Raw genomic sequence first — 21,222 nt, 5'->3', positions numbered from 1 at the left:
TTACACCACACACCGTCAGAGCAGTGCTGCCAGGATAATCAAGGACACGACCCACCCAGCCAACACACTTTTCATCCCTCTTTCCTCCGGGAGAAGGCTCAGGAGCTTGAAGACTCGTGTGGCCAGATTTGGGAACAGCTTCTTTCCAACTGTGATAAGACTGCTGAACGGATCCTGACCCAGATCTGGGCCATACCCTCCAAATATCCAGACCTGCATCTCGGTTTTTTTGCACCACCTTACTTTCTATTTTTATATTTTCTATTTATGATTTATAATTTAAATTTTTAATATTTACTATCGATTTGTAATCCAGGGAGCGGGAAGTGCAGAATCAAATATCAGTGTGATGATTGTACGTTCTAGTATCAATTGTTTGGCGACAATAAAGTATAAAGTAGAATGGAGTCATTCACAAGCCTTGATGGCAATCAGAGAGGGAGGGTCTGCAATATCCATGAGCTGTTCACTAGTGTTTCAGGATAACTGCTGGGCTGTTGCAAGAGTTCACAAATAAGGTGAGAAGCAACAGGATTAGCATGAAGAATTGAAGGGAGGTGACATCAGTCGAGTCTGGCACTGATGATATTGACAGCGAAGCTGAGATTACATGACTCTGAGGAAATGTTCAATATCTATAAGCCTTATGCTGTTTACAGAATTGTTGAATGACCTGAGTCCAGCACAGATTGAGTTGGATACTTTAAGAAGGCACGACACTGGAACCTAGAGGTAATTGCAAAGCTCTAAAAGTCCATGAAGATGTTGAAGCAGTAATGGACTTAAACAGTGTCATGAACATCTGCCGTTTTCCATCCTCTCTGCAAGAGGAGTGAGCAGGAATATCTTCTTTATCCTCTGAGGTGATCTGTTAAGAGTTGATGATGCTTTGCTTCCATTCTGACCTTGTGAGTGAGGAGGCAAATGTGGGAACTAATGACTCCACCATAGATGGAACAGTGAGTGAGTGGATGGGTGGTTTGCATGGTAGTGTTCTGCTTCCAGCACTTAAGCAGAGCCTCTATGTGCTCTTGATGAATGGCCTTGACATTATCAAGACCATTCTGATTTCTCCTTCTTCACTCTGAAATCGTGGGTAAGAGATTTCTGGGCATTATTGGCAATGTCATCGAGAGGCTGTGAGTGCAACCACAAATCTTTTCCTCTGCACTCCTGGTAGCAGAGCCTGAAATTAAGTGTTGTTTCAGGTCTGACATTCGGCATGCAACTGACATGTCCAGTCCATCATAACAAGGGCTTCAATGAGTTAGGGCCCTGAGAGACAGTACAGACATTAGTCTGCTAATTCTTCCAGTGATTTTAGAGGAAATTGCTAAGATGATGCTGGTGGCATCTTCCTTGTGCCAATAATTTCCTGTTCCTGTTCCAATAATTGTTTAGGCACAGAGAGAGTTTGTATTGACTGACAACTACATTTATTGATTCAGTAAAAAAACAAACATGCAAGTCATACTAAACTAAATAACTGCCTGTGCAACCATTAGGTTCCTCTGAACCCACCCTGACCAGTTAAGGAATAGAAAAGTTAATACGTGCAAGACAAACTCACATTGGTCAGGCGTACCTCTTGATCCTGACATAATCCTCACATTTTCAACATGGGTCATCCACCAGGCAGTTTGAGTCTCCAGAATTGAGTGGTATAGAAATATCAATGCCCCGAATGTAAAATCCTACAAAGTTTGGTGGATACAATCCGATGCATCACAGGAAAAGTCCTCCCACCATTGAGCACATCTACAAGGAGCACTGCCAGAAGAAAGCAGCATCCATTATTTGATTGGATTAGATTCAACTTTATTGTCATTGTGCCGAGTACAGATACAAAGCCAATGAAATGCAACCAGCTTCTAACCAGAAGTTCAAAAGAATAGTATTATTTACAAAATAACTGCAAATAAAAACTAAATGGTACAGCATACAAATATATAAGTACTGAGACAGTACAATATGGGTGCAATACTGCTTAGCGCTGTGATGAGAGGTTCAGCAGGGTCACAGCCTCAGGGAAGAAGCTCTTCCTGTGCCTGCTGGTGCGGCAGCGGAGGCTCCTGTAGCACCTACTGGATGGGAGGAGAGTAAAAAGTCCATGGTTAGGGTGAGATGCATCCTTGGTAACGCTTTTCGCCCTGCCCAGGCAACATTTATGGTAGATGTTCTCAATGGTGGGCAATTGGGTGCTGATAATCCGCTGGGCAGTTTTCACTACTTGCTGGAGTACTTTGCGGTCCGATATGGGACAATTGCCATACCACACTGAGATGCAGTTGGTGAGTATGCTCTCTATGGTACAGCGGTAAAAGTCAAGCAGGAGGCTGAGCGCACCGGCCTTGTGGTGCGCCTGCACTGATGGAGATTATTGAGGAGATGTTACCCCAGTGGGTTGGGTTAGGCAACAACATTTCCTCCACAATCTCCACCAGCACAGGTGCACCACAAGGCTGTGTGCTTAGCCCCCTGCCCTACTCATTTCTCATTTTTGACTGTGTGGCTCGGCATAGCTGCAGTGCCAAATTCAAGTTTGCTATGACATCACTGTCATAGACCACATCAAATATGATGAATCAGCATATAGGAGGGAGATTGAAAATTTGGGTGGGTGATGGCACAACAGCAACCTCTTACTCAATGTCAGCAAGACCAAGGATCAGATTATTGACTTCAAGAGGAGAAGGTTAGTGGTCCATGAGTCAGTTCTCATCCGGAGCTCAAAGGCTCAGTGCTATCATTTCAGAGGACCTTCCTGAGCCCAGCATGTAAGTGCAATTACTAGAAAGCACAACAGGGCCTCTAGTTCCTTAGGTGTTTGCAAATATTCATCATGGCTTCTAAAACTTTGACAAACTTATGTAGATGTGTGGTGCAGAGTATATTGACTAGCTGCATCACAGCCTGGTATGGAAACACCAATGCCCTTGAATGGAAAATCTGACAAAATTTGGTAGATACAACTCAGTCCATCATGACTAAGCCTCCCTACCATTGAGCACATCTACACAGAGCTTTGTCACAGGAAAACAGCATCCATCACCAGGGACCCCAATCACCCAGGTCATGCTCTCTTTTTGCTATTGCCTTCAGGAAGAAGGTACAGGAGCCTCAGGACTCACACCACCAGGTTAGGGAATAGTTGTTATACCTCAATCATCAGGCTCTTGAACCAAAGGGGATAACTTCACTCTATTTGCCCCATCATTGAAATGTTCCAGCAATCTATGGACTCACTTTCAAAGACTCTTCCATCTCATGTTTTTGATATTTATTGCTAATGCAGGTTATTAGTACTATTATTATTACTTCTTTCATTTGGTACTTGCATAGTTTGATGTATCTTGCACACTGGTTGTCCACCCTGTTGGGTGCGGTCTTCACTGATTCTATTACGGTTATTGGATTTACTGAGTATGCCCACAAGAAATCAAATCTCATGTTTATATATGGTAACATATATGTACTTTGATAATAAACTTTGAAGGACTCCCATCATCCAGGCCATGCCCTCTTTTCACTCCTACCATCAGGAAGGAGGTACTGGAGCCTTAGGTCCCTTACCACCAGTTTCATGAGCATCTACCAGCTTCCAATCATCAGAGTCCCAAACTAGAGTGCATAACTTCTTTCACCTTAACACTGAATTGATTCCACAACCTATGGACGCACTTTCAAGAACTCCACAACTCCTGCTCTCAGTATTATTTATTTATTTGTTTGTTTGTTTCCTGGTTATTGTATTTGCTCAATGTGTTTTCTTTTGCATATTGGTTGTTTGACAATATTTGTTTGTGTGTAGTTTTTCACTGATTCTATTGCATTCCTTTGTTCTACGAATACCTACAAGAAAATGAATCTCAGTGTAGTATTTGGTGGCATTTAAGTACTTTGATAATAAAATTACTTTGAACTCTATAAATGCTGAGTTTTCGCTGTGCTGCTCTTTAAATCCTTCATTCTCATCCTCTTTCTTATCAGATTAAACTGCTGTGTTTTGATTTAATTGGCTCAGGCACATCTGACTGACCTGCATTAGATTCTCATTGGATCTCGCTCAGCTCAACCAGCAGTGTTACTTTATGGCTCTTCTCCAAACCTTGTGCCTCAGGTAAGCTTCTTTGTTCTTTCTGAATCAGAGCAGCTCAAACCAGTTTAGCAGGGTCAGCCAAACTCTGGGCTCAGGCTACTTCAGGTCACAAGTTGCTTCCTGCAGAAGCCTGCCATATTCACGTAACCAAGCAAAAACAATTTCTTATTTGGAAATTATTTCAATTTTTACAGATTTTCAGCAGGAAGCCCATTGCATCCACTGTCAATTGTTCTGATTGAGCCATTTTGGAGCAAGAACCAGATCAAACAATAGTTCACAAAATGGTGGCTTCAAGAATAGTGCCACAAAATAGCAGCCTCCACTCCTTCAAGCACATTACAGGAACAAAGTCATTTGGTTTCTCTGTTTCCACTGTCCTTAGCTCGTTCTCAACAGTCTGACTGATTATTGGGGTGACAGGAGTGACAGCTGATGAGAGCCTGGAATGATTAGCCTTACATTTGCAAGCGTTCATAAGAATGAGATAAGATCCCATTGAAAATTATAAAGCCCGATAAAGTAGATGCAAGATGAATGGTCCCACTAATGGGAAAGTGCAGAAGCATGGTTACAATTTACTGGACTGAGATGGAGAGACATTTCTTCACCTAAAGAGTGCTCAGCTTGTGAAATTCTCTATCAAATGATGACAGATCAAGATCAATGAAATATGATCAAATTTAGATCCTATAGCAAAGGGAATCAAGGGATATGGTGGGGATGGGGAAAGCACTTTTATGGTCTTATGGTCTGAGATACTTGGGGTAGAATGTTAGCCTAGTGGTTAGCACAATGCTTTACAGTACCAGTGACCTGGGTTCAATTTCCATCGCTGTCTATAAGGAGTTTGTACATTCTTCCCATGACCAGATGGGTTTCCTCCAGGTGCTCCTGTGGGGATTGGTCATTGTAAATTGTCCTGTGATTAGGCTAGGATTAAATCGGGGGATTGCTGGGTGGTGTGGCTCAAAGAGCCAGAAGGACCTGTTCTGCACTGTATCTCAATAAATACATAACTAAATAAATACTTTTTCAGCATGATGAGCCATGGTCTACTGAATGGCTGATTAGTCAAAGGACTGAATGGACTACTCCTGCATTTACTTTTGATGCTTTTATGATGCATTGTTTCATCAAACGTTGTCATTAGCTGTCTACATCTTCAATAAAGGATGTCCTGATCATGATTCTATCATTGTCTTTCACCTTTGTAAGCAACAGGATATTGCATCTCAAAGAATGCAATTCTGTTTAGTGTTTGAAAACCTATGACTAAGGGTGGTAAAACAGGTCGCTCTGCATAACAGTACATGTGTCGTGCTTCTGTAGCTTTTGTTCATGGGTAAGATTCTAGCTCAAGGGTAAACTATGAACAGAAGGCATTGCCTGAATCAAGCTAATTAAATGATGGTGGTGTGCTATGAATTCTGTTGTCTGCTAACACATCCAAAAGGTCAAAATACATCAAATGAGGTATTTGTTTCATTTCTGAAGAATAACACTGCATACAATAAGGGTATTGATGGGGAATGCAAGATGATTGAGAAGGTGATGGATCAGAAGAAACGTGGTATCAGACCAACTCATTAAAGAAGGGACTTGCAAAGGCTCTCCATTCTGTTACTTCTTCTGTAAATAATCTAAAAGTTTAAATGTGTAATATTTTAAAATGTACTGTTTTAATTTTTATGCACATTTTGTAATATTACATTGAGCTATAACTTGTAGAGGTGTGGATTTCATCAACATTGTTGCTGCAGGGCCTTTTCACTCTGTTATATTGCTTTAACATTAACTTTAGTGGTAAAAGGCTGAATTGAGGTGTTTAATGAAGTGTGCAAAAGGAAAGTGAGATCGGAGCAAGGATCCTGAGAGTCAATTAGTTAAAATAGTCACATTGATAGCAGGCAGGTCCTTGGCAATCAACGCTCTAGCTGCTGGTGCAAAAGGGGCACTTGCTGTGATTTCACTGAGTCATGAAAGGTATTCATTAACCAAGGTCTCTGTGACAAAAGTAAACTTCCTTTGCTAGGATGGGAAGCTTGTTGGATTTCTTGTATGCCCATGGTGTTATAGAAGATCTCTCTCTCTCCCTCTTTTCCCCACTCTCTCTCTTAACCACTCTCTCTCTCTCTTCCCCACTATCTCTCTCTTCCCCACTCTCTCTCTTTCTCTGTTCCCCACACACTCTCTCTTCCCTACTATCTCTCTCCCCACTCTCTCTCTCTCTCGCTCTTTCTTCCCTAGTCTCTCTCTCTTCCTTATTCTCTCTCTCTTCCCCCTCTCTCTCTTCCCCTCTCTCTCTTCCCCTCTCTCTCTTCCCCTCTCTCTCCACCTCTCTCTCTCCCCTCTCTCTCTTCCCCTCTCTCTCCACCTCTCTCTCTCTCCCCCACTCTCTCTCTCTTCCCCACTCTCTCTCTTTTCCCCACTCTCTCTCTCTCCTCACTGTAATGTATTGTGGAGTATTCGTAGCGACAGAGTGCGTATGACGTCAGGACGTGGTGAAGTAAAAATGGAAGTCTGGTGAATAAATGTTGTTGTTCAATCTACAGCGGTGTCTGAGCAACATCATTATTACATGGTGTCAGAAGAAATCGTGAAAAAAAGGAAGAGGAAACATGTAAAAGATATCACAGTTACAGCCACCGTTAAGTTTAAGCCTACAAGGTAATCTTGCTGAGAACTGGAAAACATGGATCCAGAAGTTTGAACTGTTTTGCACTGCTAACGGCGTAGCTGAATAGATGGGGAAAGTGTAATGTGCTACGTTTCTGCATGTGGCAGGAGAAGAGGCAATAAAGGTTTGCAACATGTTTGTCTTCCAAGATGATGAGCAAGAAAACATTGAAGTGTTGAAGAAAAAGTTTCAAGATTACTGCGAACCGAGAAAGAACCTACCGTACATCCGACGAAGATTTTTCACGAGGGCTCAAGGATCAATAGAAATCATAGACGCCTATGCAACAGATTTGAAGAGCAAGGCAAAAGACTGTGAGTTCGGACAACTGCCTGACTCTTTAATACGTGACAGGATTGTATGCGGCATACGAGATGATCAAGTGAAAGGCAGGCTATTGAGAGAGGCGGATCTTACATTAGAAAAGGCGATTGATGTTTGCCGTGCCAGCAAGATCACGTCAAGTCAGGTTAAAGTGCTCAATGAAGAGATTGAAGTGCACAAAATAAAAACTGTGAAAACTGACAAGAGTAGGACAAAGCCAGCTCCACAGGATGATCAAAAGGAAGTTAACTGCAACAGATGTGGTTATAAACATGGATTCAGAAAATGTCCAGCCTTTGGTCAGACATGCAAGTTATGCCAGAAAAGAAATCACTTTGCAAAGATGTGCAAGTCGAAGGAGCACGCAAGGAAAATGCACGCTGTGGAACAGAGTGAGGGCAACAGTGACATGTTCATTGGCACAGTTGAAGTGGAACAGGAGGTATGCATCAAGAATATTGACAATGCAGAGATGGAGGATGATGATTGGACTCAAGATCTGATAATAAACAGGAGGAATGTGACATTTAAGCTTGACACTGGGGCAAAGTGCAATGTAATGTCAGCAGAAACATTCAACTCACTGGACATCAGAGGAAGACTGAGAAAATCCACCTGCAAGCTTGTTGCATATTTCGGCCACAAGACGGCACTCTGGGCAGAAAAGCACTCACCTGTGTGTACAAAGGTTAACAATACAAGATTGAGTTTGAAATAGTTCAGCAACATGTTCCAGCAATACTGGGCAAAGCAACATGCACAAAGCTAGGCCTGGTGAAGCGAATCTATGGTGTTGAAAAAGAAAATGACTTTCTCAAAGACTTTGTTGACTTGTTTTCTGGATTAGGATGTTTACCAGGGAAACACCATATCCAGATTGATCCAACTATTGCACCAGTCGTGCATGCCCCGAGAAAGATTCCAGTAGCTCTCAGGGATCAAGTAGTGGAGGAGCTACATAGAATGGAACAGATGGGAGTCATAACAAAACAAATAGAACCGAATGACTGGGTGAATAGTATGGTGGCAGTGGTCACAGAAATAAAGATGAGGATTTGCATGGATCCACAAGATCTCAACCAAGCCATCAAAAGAGAGCACTATCTGCTGCTCACAATTGAAGAGGTTGTCTCCTGCATGCCTAATGCGAAATACTTTTCAGTATTAGAAGCAAATCAAGGTTTCTGGCAGATCAAGCTGGATGAAGAAGGCTCCAAATTATGCACTTTCAACACGCCCATAGGAAGATATCGTTTCCTGCGTCCACCCTTTGGGATTTCTTCTGCATCAGAGGTATTCCAGAGATCCGTGGCACAAATGATTGAAGGCCTGGACGGGGTGGTCAATATCATTGATGATTTGCTAATATGGGGTGACACAATTGAGGAACATGATCTGAGACTGAGGAAGCTCCTGGAGAGAGCATGTGAGTACAACCTAAAACTGAACAAAAGTAAATGTAAGATCAGAACTACAGAGATCAAATACATAGGTCCTGTACTCAGCGCTGATGGGCTAAAACCAAATGATGAAAAGGTCAGAGCTGTGGTACAGCTACCACCACCCGAAGACAAGCAAGAACTATTGAGGTTCCTGGACATGATACAGTATCTTGCCAAATTCATTCCTAACTTATCAGAGGTCAGCGCTGCACTCCGAAAGCTACTGGAGAGCAGCACTGAATGGCATTGGGAAGTCGAACAAAAGAAAAGTTTTGACACATTGAAGCAGTTGGTTACCAATGCACCAGCACTGAAGTTCTATGATGTCAATATACCGGTGACGATGTCTGTGGATGCCAGTTCGGAGGGAATAGGAACTGTTATACTGCAGGATGGGAGGTCTGTGGCGTATGGATCACGAGCACTTATGGACTATCAACGCCGATATGCTCAAATCGAGAAGGAATTACTCGCCATAGTTTATGGGTGTAAGAAGTTTCACCAATATGTATATGGCAAAGAAATCCAGGTTGAGAGTGATCACAAACCACTTGAGAACATCTTCAAAAAGCCACTCCACCAAGCTCCTATGAGGCTGCAAAGGATGCTTCTCAGGCTACAGAGGCACACTCTCACAGTCACCTATAAGCCAGGAAAAGAACTGTACGTCGCTGTTGCTTTGAGCCGTTCTTACCTCAAAGAGCAAAAGGAAGAGTTGCTAGGAAGAGAGCTGGAGGTCAACTGGGTTACACTTCAGCTACCCAACTCTGAGGAGAAGTTGAACATGTTCAGAAAAGCGACTGCAGATGATCCTGAAATGTAAATACTAAGAGACATTACAATGAATGGATGGCCAACAGAAAGAAAAGATGTTCCAAAGGAAATGTAGAAATACTGGACATTTAAAGAGGAAATCAGCTATGCATCAAGACTAATGATCAAAACAGCAAAACTCATCGTATCAAACCAAATGAGACAGGAAATGCTCAACAGAATTCATGAGTCACACCTGGAGATAGTGAAATGTAAAGAAAGAGCAAGGGACATTCTCTATTGGTGAGACATGTCAACTCAGATAGAAGGCATTGTGTCTCAGTGTTCTGTCTGTAACGAAAACAAAAACAGCAATCCAAGAGAGCCTCTGCTTCCCCACCCACTACCAGGAAGACCACGGGAGAAGATCGGCACAGATCTCTTTCACTACAATGATGCAGAATATCTGCTTTGTGTGGACTACTATTCAAAATATCCAGGGATCACCAAGTTAAGTGACACGTCCAGTCGAGGTGTCATTACGGCAATGAAGTCGACATTCGCAAGACATGGTATTCCAGATATTGTCGTTAGTGACAATGGTCCACAATATGCCAATGGTGAGTTCAGAGGGTTCTCAGAAAGCTGGGAATTTCAACATGTTACTTCCAGTCCAGGACACACTCAATCTAATGGACAAGCAGAGAGAACTGTACAAACTGTCACGAACATGCTCAAGAAGGCACATAGCAGCAACGGTGACCCTTACATTGCTCTGCTTGAATACCATAACACACCAATTGAGGATATGGGGTTCTCTCCTGCGTCTAAAGTCCAAACTGCCAACATCCACAACTCTACGGACTCCTGAAGGGAATGCTCAAGTACATGACAAGCAAAAGTACAAGCAAATAAAGCAAAAGAGCGACTATGACTGACATACAAGACAGTTGCCAGATCTGCATACAGGTGAAAATGTCAGAATACAGAGAGGAGACACTTGGCAACCAGCTGTGGTTGTGAACAGACATCAGCAACCAAGATCCTTCATAGTTCACACGCCAGATGGAAGAGTCTACAGGAGGAACAAAAAGCATCTGCTGAAGACAGGCGAGAGGGAGTTTCCACATACAGATGCACAGGACATTTCCACAGATACAGACATGGAAACAAATGACACCAAGAGTGAAGCAGACCGCAAAGACACAGAGGTCACTCGAGAGACTGTCACTGATGAAGGACAAGCACAGTCACAGTCGTATCACACACGGTCTGGGAGACTAGTCAAACTTCCAGCTAGATACAGAGACCAGACATACATACAGTCTCACATAGTTTGAGGCAAAGTCACACATGTTATAAATTCCAAGGTGTGAAATAAAAGGTTTATTAGTCTATGTTAGTAAAAGAAAATACACTGCTGTTAGTATTGTAAGTGTAACCGGGTGACCGTCGGATCTTATTCAGGATTGTTAAAAATGTACTTAAGCATCCATCCGGGTAATGCTAGAATAGTTGTCTGTGCCTTTAAGGGAGATGTTGATGTCATTATGCACGCGCGGGATAGTGGGGAGACCATTTTGCTTTCTGCTGAAGATGCGTTGGGGCGTTGGAATAGAGTTCCTCCTGAGGCTAGGCATGGTGAGGAAAGGTGTCTCCTGTTTATTATCAGATCTTGAGTCCAATCATCTTCATCCTCCATCTCTGCATTATCAATATTCTTGATGCATACCTCCTGTTCCACTTCAACTGTGCCAATGAACATGTCACTGTTGCCCTCACTCTGTTCCACAGCGTGCATTTTCCTTGCGTGCTCCTTCGATTTGCACATCTTTGCTAAGTGATTTTTTTTCTGGCATAACTTGCATGTCTGACCAAAGGCTGGACATTTTCTGTATCCATGTTTATAACCACATCTGTTGCAGTTAACTTCCTTTTGATCATCCTGTGGAGCTGGCTTTGTCCTACTCTTGTCAGTTTTCACAGTTTTTATTTTGTGCACTTCAATCTCTTCATTGAGCACTTTAACCTGACTTGACGTGATCTTGCTGGCACGGCAAACATCAATTGCCTTTTCTAATGTAAGATCTGTCTCTCTCAATAGCCTGCCTCTCACTTGATCATTTTGTATGCCGCATACAATCCTGTCACGTATTAAAGAGTCAGGCAGTTGTCCGAACTCACAGTCTTTTGCCTTGCTCTTCAAATCTGTTACATAGGCGTCTATGGTCTCTATTGATCCTTGAGCCCTCGTGAAAAACCTGTGTCGGATGTACGGTAGGTTTTTTCTCGGTTCGCAGTAATCTTGAAACTTTTTCTTCAACACTTCAGTGTTTTCTTGCTCATCATCTTGGAAGACAAACGTGTTGCAAACCTTTATTGCCTCTTCTCCCGCCACATGCAGAAACGTAGCAAATTGCACTTTCCCCGTCTTTTCAGCTACACCGTTAGCAGTGAAAAACAGCTCAAACTTCTAGATCCATATTTTCCAGTTCTCAGCAAGGTTACCTTGTAGGCTTAAACTTGACGCTGGCTGTAACTGTGACATCTTTTATGTGTCTTCTCTTCCTTTTTTTTCCCCGCGATTTCTTCTGACATCATGTAATATTGGCGTGACTCGGAAACCGCTGTAGATTGAACAACCATGTTTATTCAACGGGCTTCCATTTTTACTTCTCTACATCCTGACGTCATACGCACTCTGACACTACGAATACTCACACAATACGTTACATTCCCCACATTCTCTCCCTCTTCCCCACTCTCTCTCTCTCTCCCCCACTCTCTCCCTTTTCCCCACTCTCTCCCTCTTTCCTACTCTCTCTCTCTTCCCCACTCTCTCCCTCTTCCCTACTCTCTCTCTTCCCTACTCTCTCTCTCTCCCCCACTCTCTCTCCCTCTTCCCTACTCTCTCCCTCTTCCCTACTCTCTCTCTCTTCCCCACTCTCTCCCTCTTCCCTACTCTCTCTCTTCCCTACTCTCTCTCTCTTCCCCACTCTCTCCCTCTTCCCTACTCTCTCTCCTCCCTACTCTCTCTCTCTTCCCCACTCTCTCTCTCCCTCTCTCCCCCCCTCTCTCTTCCTCACTCTTCCTCCTCCCTCCTTTCTCTTATCTTCTCTTCTGTCTTTTCAGTCTTTTCACTCTCTTACAAATTTATTTTTTGTCTGGAATAAGGAAAATAATAAATAGACTCTTTGATATTTAGTCTTAAAAAACACAATTTGTAGGACAAAAGTAATTAATCTCAGCCACGTCTTCCCCTTGAACACTTAAACAGTCTCCCTAATTCCATCTTCATATTACGACCTGAACCTCTCCCGCCTCAGTTGTGAAACCTCTCATACACAATCACTCCAGCAGTCCCAGGCCAACCTTTGTTATACCACCCTTCCTAATTTCATTATATCCACTCTGTTACCAATGTTCTAGCCAGCACCTTCTTGTTCATTACCTAGTTCCTTGTTGACCAATTTTAAATTCTCACCCCTGTAATCAAATCACTTCCAGTCCTATAATTCTCCAAGAACTCTTTCTTTCCGTGGTGATCTGCTGTTTTCACCCTCCATTCACATCATCCTCTCTCTAACCTTAATGCTTCATCCTGAGACTCTGAAGGTATTTTTGCTTGGTCACCAGTGGTGTTTTTTCAATAACAAAGCGGCCGTGTAAGCCTTTGTCACCAGATTTCACTGTGAGGGTGGCTTCAGCTCTGTGTATTTTATATTGAAGCATCTGTGGTCTCTCTTGAGCACTTCTCATTTCATCTTTTCAAAAGGCAGGTGGTGTGTGACTGTGAATTTATACAACATTGTAAATGCAACATGAGGTCTGTATTATTATTTCTAGGCCACACCATCTTTTGAGTATACAGTATGTTTCTCTCCCAGTAAAATCTTATTCATGTTTTCATTGGTATGCTTTTTACGCTACATTGTTGTTTTCCTCTCTGAAAATTACTCCTTTAATACACAATATTTTCTCCTGTCCTACATTTTATTTGTGCAACTCTTTTTGTAGTCTCAAAACTGCCTTTATTCACCACTGTCTTAAAACACATTCTAAATCTGTCAAGATTATACTTCAATAGCTCCCATTTCTTTCTTTCTCGTCAATAATGCAGGTACATGGGGTTCATTACGCATTTTACCAGACAATTATATCCTCTAAGTGATCTGTAATGCAACACAATAAAACAACATTCTCATTCCTCTGTTATTCTTCGTTGTACCTGGTTTAGTTTGGATATTTTTCTGTGCTAATAATTCTGTATTGTAGACCAAACATAAGTATTCCCTTCGTATAAGTTATGGGTTTGAACATTCAGAGGTTCTGCAATCGCTGTATAATTACCAACTATTCTTTTCCATTGCATTAATTGCACCTTCATTACTTTCACATACAGAATATGAATTATAAAACTCACTGTTTTGTTGTACTAATTACTCCAGTTAAATGCAGATTAGAGGTTATGTGAGTATATTTTAAGACTATAAGACATCGGAGCAGAATTAGGTCATTTAACCCATGAAGTTTATTCTGCCTTTACATCAAGGCTGATTTATTATCCCTCTTAACCCCATTCTCCTGCCTTCTCCCCTAACCTTTGTCTGCCTTACTAATCAAGAACCCATCAGCCTCCACTTCAAATATACCCAATTACCTCGAGAGGGTACAGAAGATGTTTAACAGGATGCTGCCTGATTTTGAGGGCAAGTGCTGAATAAACTTCGGTTGATTTCTTTGGCTCACCAGAGGCTGAGGGGGAATCTGGTAGAGGAGTACAAGATTATAAGAGGCATAAATCAAGTTGACAGTGAGCATCTGTTTCCCAGGGTTGAAAGTCTAATACCAGAGAGCCTGCATTGAAGGTGCGGTGGGGGGGGGGGGGGTTGTAGGTTCAAAGGGGATGTGAGAGTCGTTGTTGCCTGGACCTGGAATGTACTACCTGGTATAAGAACATAAGAAATAGAAACATAGAAATTAGGTGCAGGAGTAGGCCATTCGGCCCTTCGAGCCTGCCTCGCCATTCAATAAGATCATGGTTGATCTGGCCATTGACTCATCTTCACCTTTTCCCCATAACCCTTAATTCCCCTACTATGCAAAAATCTATCCAGCCTTTCTTAGATATATTTACTGAGGTAGCCTGCACTGCTTCATCGGGCAAAGAAATCCACAGATTCACCACTCTCTGGGAAAAACAGTTCCTCCTCATAGCCAGTCCTAAATCTATTCCCCCGAATCTTCAGGCTATGTGCGTATATATGGTGGCAGAGGCAATTACATTAGAGGCTTTCAAGAGTCATTTGGATAGGCATGTGGATGTAAGGAAGATGGAGGGATATGGACATGGTGCAGGTAGGAGGGATTAGTGTTTGGGTGTTTTTGATTTGCTTTTTAGCTGGTTTGGCACAACATTGTGGGCCGAATGGCCTGCTTCTGGGCTGTACAGTTCTACGCACTTGATCTCCACAGCTGATCATAGCAAAGAATTCCACAGATTCACTGGATCTTTCTAAATTTTCTAGCCTTAATTCATTCTCACATTGATCAGTCATTGTCTGGTTTAAGCTTGACGATTCTATTGCCTTCTTCAGCTGTAATTTTTATGTAATCACACTAAGACATGGAACAATTAACACAAAAACACTGATTATCCATAATAAAAACAAAGTGTCTTCTTTCATATTTGGGATACATCCCATAAACCAACACGGAACTGACATTTTGCTGCTCGCACTGAATATCAATTGTATGTAACATTAAAATGGCGATATGAATTAAAGCTGTTTCTGCATGACAAGGCCTATTGTAAGTCCCTGCAGTTTCATCTGCCTATGTAGCTTCTGCCTTCAGCTTAATGACACTAGTTAGTTCATTAATTTCCCTGTTTTTACATTTGCAGGTTTAGTATGTGACAGAAGCAGTTTTAGATGCAGAAAGTTGGAGCAAGTGGCAGAGTAGCATAGTGGTTAACGCAATCACTTTACAGTGTCAACGATCACCGATCTGGGTTCAATTCCCGCTGCTGGCCATAAGGAGTTTGAACTTTCTCTCTGTGACTACTGGGGTTTCCTCCTGGTGATCCAATTTCCTCCCACATTCCAAATACCATACGGATAGGGTTAGGGTGTTGTGGGCATGCTACACTGGAATAGGAAGCATGGCAGTACCTGCGGGCTGGTCGCAGCACCATCTTCAGACACAATCTGTGTTGGTGCCAAATGATACATTTCACTATATGTTTTGATATGGCTGTGACAAATAAAAATATTCTTATAAAGCTAATTTCAAGTGAGTGAAGGGAGCTTAAAGTGGGAGAATTTGGCAAATCAAGACATAGTTCCAAACTTTCCATTCCAATCAACAAATAGTGAAAAGAACCAGTCACGATTTTATTCTAGGTCCTGAACCTGTCTGATATGTTCTCATTGTGGCAGAGAAATCTAATCATTCCAGTGTGAGAACATATCTTACTTATTTCATGTAATTGGATGAGAACCAAGGTACATTGAGGGTTTTGTTCAAGCTAGGTAAATGTAGCAATCCTTGAGCACAGCTTTGTAATAGTTGCCTTTGTAAATGAACAAAACAAATCCTTGAGCCTCTCTCACAACCCTAAGGGCATCCCAGTCTATGAAGTATTCTTTGAGTGTAGACATCTGTATTGTAACATGTCACATAATTTGCACATGGCAAGTTGCTGCAAACAGACCAAACAATCTGGCTTTACTGATATTAATTCCAGGATAAATGCCAGCCTGGACATCAATAGCTGATCTTCTCTGAAACAGTGTCGTGATGTGCTCCACAGTCACCTGATGAGCAGGGTGTGCCTCGGTTTAAATTTCATCCAAAAGACATCTCCAACCATGAAGAATTTTGCCAGTGTTGTTACTGTGAACAAAGTCACTGGAAAGACACTGAAGCTAGAGGATAATTTTATTCAGCAAAAATTAGTTTTTGTTTTACTTCGCAAAACAGAGCAATAGGCATCGTATTGAGACGCTCTTGGAAGAAGAGGCCTGCTCGACACAATGTTTTTATATGCAAAAAATCAAAGGTAGTGGCAGGATAATTCTATAGTTACAATGTATAAACAATGCTTCTGTCAAATTACATATTGTTTCCTAACTCTTCCTTCTTCATACTCACACTTCAGACACCAAAAATGAATATTAATCCCCACTGACTCTGGGCCACACTCATACATATGCAGGCTTCTGCGGTCAACTGGAAGGCCATTGTTCAGAGCTGCATTTTAAATTCAACCTACAATCCACGTTCAGGTCTGAAGACTGGCTGCTGTTAAAGATAGCATTTGCTATAACCTATAACTCCAGAATACACACTAACAGTTAGCACATGTGAACTGATGCCTTTGTAGTTACCTTTTAAGTCGCCTTTTAAGTCAGACTTGAACCATCACTATCCAATTCTGAAATTAAAATAGCTCTGACTTAAAATTGACCATATTGTACCAGAACAGAGAGTAAGAGATATGAATCTATTTTTGCAGTTGCATCAGAATCATAATTACCAACTGTTAAATCATTTATAATGAAGCTATATAAATGCTCACTCAGTACAGCTTGGGCACACTATTGGGAATGATGCAACAAATCATATTTACAAACAAATGTTCTGTGGTTTACACTCAGTGACCTCTTTTTAGTTCATGCAAATATCTGATCAGCCAATCATGTGGCAGCAACTCAATACATAAAAGCACTCAGACATGGTCATGAGGTTCAGTTGTTGTTCAGACCAAACTTCAGGATAGGGAAGAAATGTGACATTGACCTTGGAGTGATAGTTGGTGCCAGACAGGGTGGTTTGAATATCACAGAAAATACTTATCTCCTGGATTTTCATACACAACAGTCTTTAAAGTTTATAGAGTATGGTACAAAAGTAAAAGACACATCCAATGAATGGCAGTTCTGTGGGCAAAAACAACTTGTTTAATGAGAGAGGTCAGAGAAGAATGGCCAGACTGATTCAAACTGACAGGATGGTGACAGTAACTCAACTGACCACTCGTTACAACAGTGCTGTGCAGAAGAGCATCTCTGAAAGCACAATATGTCAAACCTTGAAGAGGATGGGCTACCTAATAAAGTGGCCACTAAGTTTATAATTCCACATTAATAAGTGTCCTAGTCTGTCAGTTTTCACACCATTATGAAGATTAACAAATCACTTCCTGCAAACAAAGTAAGTTTAATCATATATCAAGAGTTTTCTTGATTATTTAGCTTCATAAAAGGATGGATAATCATCCAGTAGTCATAGTGTTCTTATGACACTCCTATACTAAAATTGTGCTATTAAAGTCAAAGAAAGTTTGAAATTCAAGGTTTTAAAATGTGATTGATTTTCTTCCCCTTTCACCTGTCTATGTGGCTAAGTTATAGATATAGTCTTGCAATAGCTATTCATCTCAATTACACATTTCCAGACAGATGGGATCTAACAAAGGCCAGATTCTCATTGTTCTTGTTATAATGTACCAGACGTCATGGCTCTTAGATTCTTAAAACGTCTTCTGCTTCGAATTGTACAGAACATGCAGAAAATCAGAAATCATACTTTTTTGATGATGCTGGTATAGCTACATAAACATGCCAGATGATGCAGGGAGTTTGAAATCATCTTTGTGTTTTGCTTTTTTGAACGATAATGAGGAAGAGAGGAGGAGGAGAAGGACCTAGCATTGTGTGATTTTGTGGTTTGACAGCAGCACTTACGCATTTGGTTTCTAAGGTAGATCATTTTTAAAATCCTTCTGTCTCAGTGGCCCAGTAACGCCCAGGAAACCCAATGAAATCAGCTCTCTGAAGGTTTAAGGATTCAATTACTGAAGCATTACTATTTCAATAGCTGTTCCAACTCCATTACAGCTGATTCACAACTGACACAAGAAAAATTTTTTTATATATATTCTCAAGGCACAGAACATTTCAAATGACTATGGAAACTATTCAGAATTTTTCACTTACAAAAGGAAACACTGAGAGAGTCAAACTCTCTTTTAAGTAAAAAAGAGGAAATTTTCAAGTATACATAATAATTTCAATGATTATTGCTTGTTACAGTTTAATGAAAGAGCTATCAAAGATGTAATAATTTATAAAACTGGTAAGTGGCTAATGTTGTAACTTTATTTAATTTGGGCTACAAGAACAAGCCAAGGAACTACAAGCTGGTGATCCTAAAGTTACTGGAAGGGATTCTGATGGACAGGTTTTATCTGTATTTAGAAAGGCAAGTACTGATTAGAGTTAGTCAGCATGTTTTTGTGCATGAAAAATCGTGTCTCACAAATTTGATTAGGTTTTTTGAAGAGCATTGACAAGGTCAAGGTGTTCTCCATGGACTTTAGCAAAGCTTTTAACAAGGTCCTGCATCATAGACTGGTCCAGAAGTCAGATCACATAGAATTCATAGTGAGCTATCCAAATGGATACAAAATTAGCTTAATGGAAAACGTCAAGCGATGGAGGGTGGTTTCTCAGATTGAAGGCTGTAGGCAGCTGCAGGGAACAGTGTCGGTCCCTTGCTTGTTTGCCACCTATTTTAATGATTTGGAAGGGAATGTAATGGTTAGTAAGTTTGTAGATCACAGCCAAACTGATTGTGTAGTGGACTATGGAAAAAGGTACCTAAGATTACAACAGGATCTAGATCAAATGGGAAAATGGGACAAGAGAAGGCAGATGAAATATGCTGTCATTCTAACAAGGGTGAAGTGTTATATTTTGTCAGGTTAAGCCAGGAGAGGGCTTTAAATGATAGGGTTCTGCAGTTTGGTTCAGGGGTTCGGAGACAAACAGTGGGACTCTCATTGTTGTTTTGTATTTATTTTTAGGGATAGAGATATCATTGTCAAAGTCCAGCATTTGTTAGGGGGATTAGCGGAGGATGCAGGTTTGGGGGTTGATAATCATCTTGTCTTTCTTTATTTTTTCTTGGTTTCATGGATATCTGGAGAAGAAGATGGCATATAATAGAGCAAAGGTTAGTAGGAAGTTCGAGGATTGGGAAGCTTTTAAAACCTACCAAAAGGCAACTAAAGAAGTCATTAAGAAGGTAAAGATGGAATACAAAAGTAAGCCAGTCAATAATATTAAAAAGGATACCAGAAGTTTCTTCAGATACATAAAGTGTAAAGGAGAGGCAAGAGAGGATATCAGTTCACTGGAAAATGATGCCAGAGAGGTAGTAATGGGGGACAAGGAAATGGCGGATGAACTGAGTAAGTATTTTGCATCAGTCCTCATTGTGAAAGACATTAGCAGTATGATGGAAGTTCAGGTATCAGGAGTCATGAAGTGTGTGAATTTACTATTATGAGAGAGAAGGTTTTTGAGAAATTGCAAGGTCTGAAAGTAGGTAAGTCACCTGGATCTGATAGTGCACATTCCAAGGTTCTGAATGAGGTGGCTGAAGAGATCGTTGAGGCATTAGAAATGATCTTTCAAGAATCATTATATTCTGGAATGGTTCCAGAAGACTGGAAAACTGCAAATGTCATCCGACTCTTCAAGAAGGGAGAGAGGTAGAAGAAAGGAAACTAGAGACCAGTTAGTCTGACCTCAGTGGTTGGGAAGATGTTGGAGTCAATTATTAAGGATGAGGTCTCAGGGTACTTGGAAGCATATGATAAAATAGGCCATAGTCAGCATGGTTTCCTCAAGGGAAAATCTTGCCTGACAAATCTGTTGGAATCCTTTGAAGAAGTAACAAACAAGGTAGACAAAGGAGAATTGGTTGATGTTGCGTACTTGGATTTTCAGAAGATCTTTGACAAGGTGTCACACGTGAGGCTGCTTAACAAGATAAGATCCTGTGGTATTACAGAAAAAATTCTAACATGGATGAAGCAGTGGCTGATTGGCAGGAGGCATAGACTGGGAATAACATGAACCTATTCTGACTCCCTGTCCACAGTGGTCAGTGGGCAAAAAATGGCAAATAGAAAACAGTGTCGGGAAGTGTATGGTCATGCACTTTGGTAGAAGAAATGAAAGGGTTGACAATTTCTGAATGGAGAGAGAAAAAAAAAGCTGACATACAAAAGGACTTGGGAGTCCTTTTGTAGGATTTCCTAAAGGTTAATTTGCAGGTTGAGTCTGTGCTGAGGAAGGCAAATGCGATGTTAGCATTCATTTCAAGAGAATTAGAATATAAAAGCAAGGATGTAACATTGAGACTTTATAAAGCACTGGTGAGGCCTCACTTGGAGTATTGCAAGCAGGCTCGGTTGCCTTATCTTAGAAAGGATGTGCTGAAACTAGAGAGGGTTCAAAGGAGGTTCACGAAAATGATTCCAGGGTTGAATGGCTTGTCATATGAAAAGCATCAGATGGCTCTGGCCTATATTCACTAGAATTCAGAAGAATGAGGGCTGACCTCATTGAAACCTATCAATTGTGAAAGGCCTTGATAGAGTGGAAGTGGAGAGGATGTTTTCTGTAGTGGGAGAGTCTAAGATCAGAGGACACAGCCTCAGAATAGGGTGGTGTCCTTTTAGATGAGGAAGAATTTCTTGAGCCAGGGGCTGGTGAATCTCTGAATTCTCTGCCACAGGCAGCTGTAGAGGCCAAGTATTTATGTATATTTAAGGCAGAGAATGATAGATTCTTGCTTGGGCAGGGCATGAAGGAATATGGGGAGAAGGCAGGAGACTTGGACTGAGAGGAAAATTGGATTAGCCATAATGAAACAGCAGAGCAGACTCGATGGGACAAATGGCCTAATTCTGCTCCTATATCTTATGGTTTTATGGACTAAGAATCTCAAAGTTGTATACTTTGATAACAAATGAACCTTTAAACCTTTTGAAACTTTAGATGACATTGCGAGATTCGGCTTGACATCTAAACTTTGACAAGCTTCTATATATGTGTGGTGGAGAGTAA

Source organism: Mobula birostris, chromosome 12, assembly GCF_030028105.1.
Source record: "Mobula birostris isolate sMobBir1 chromosome 12, sMobBir1.hap1, whole genome shotgun sequence".
Taxonomy (NCBI): Eukaryota; Metazoa; Chordata; class Chondrichthyes; order Myliobatiformes; family Myliobatidae; genus Mobula; species Mobula birostris.
This window is presented reverse-complemented; position numbering follows the sequence as displayed.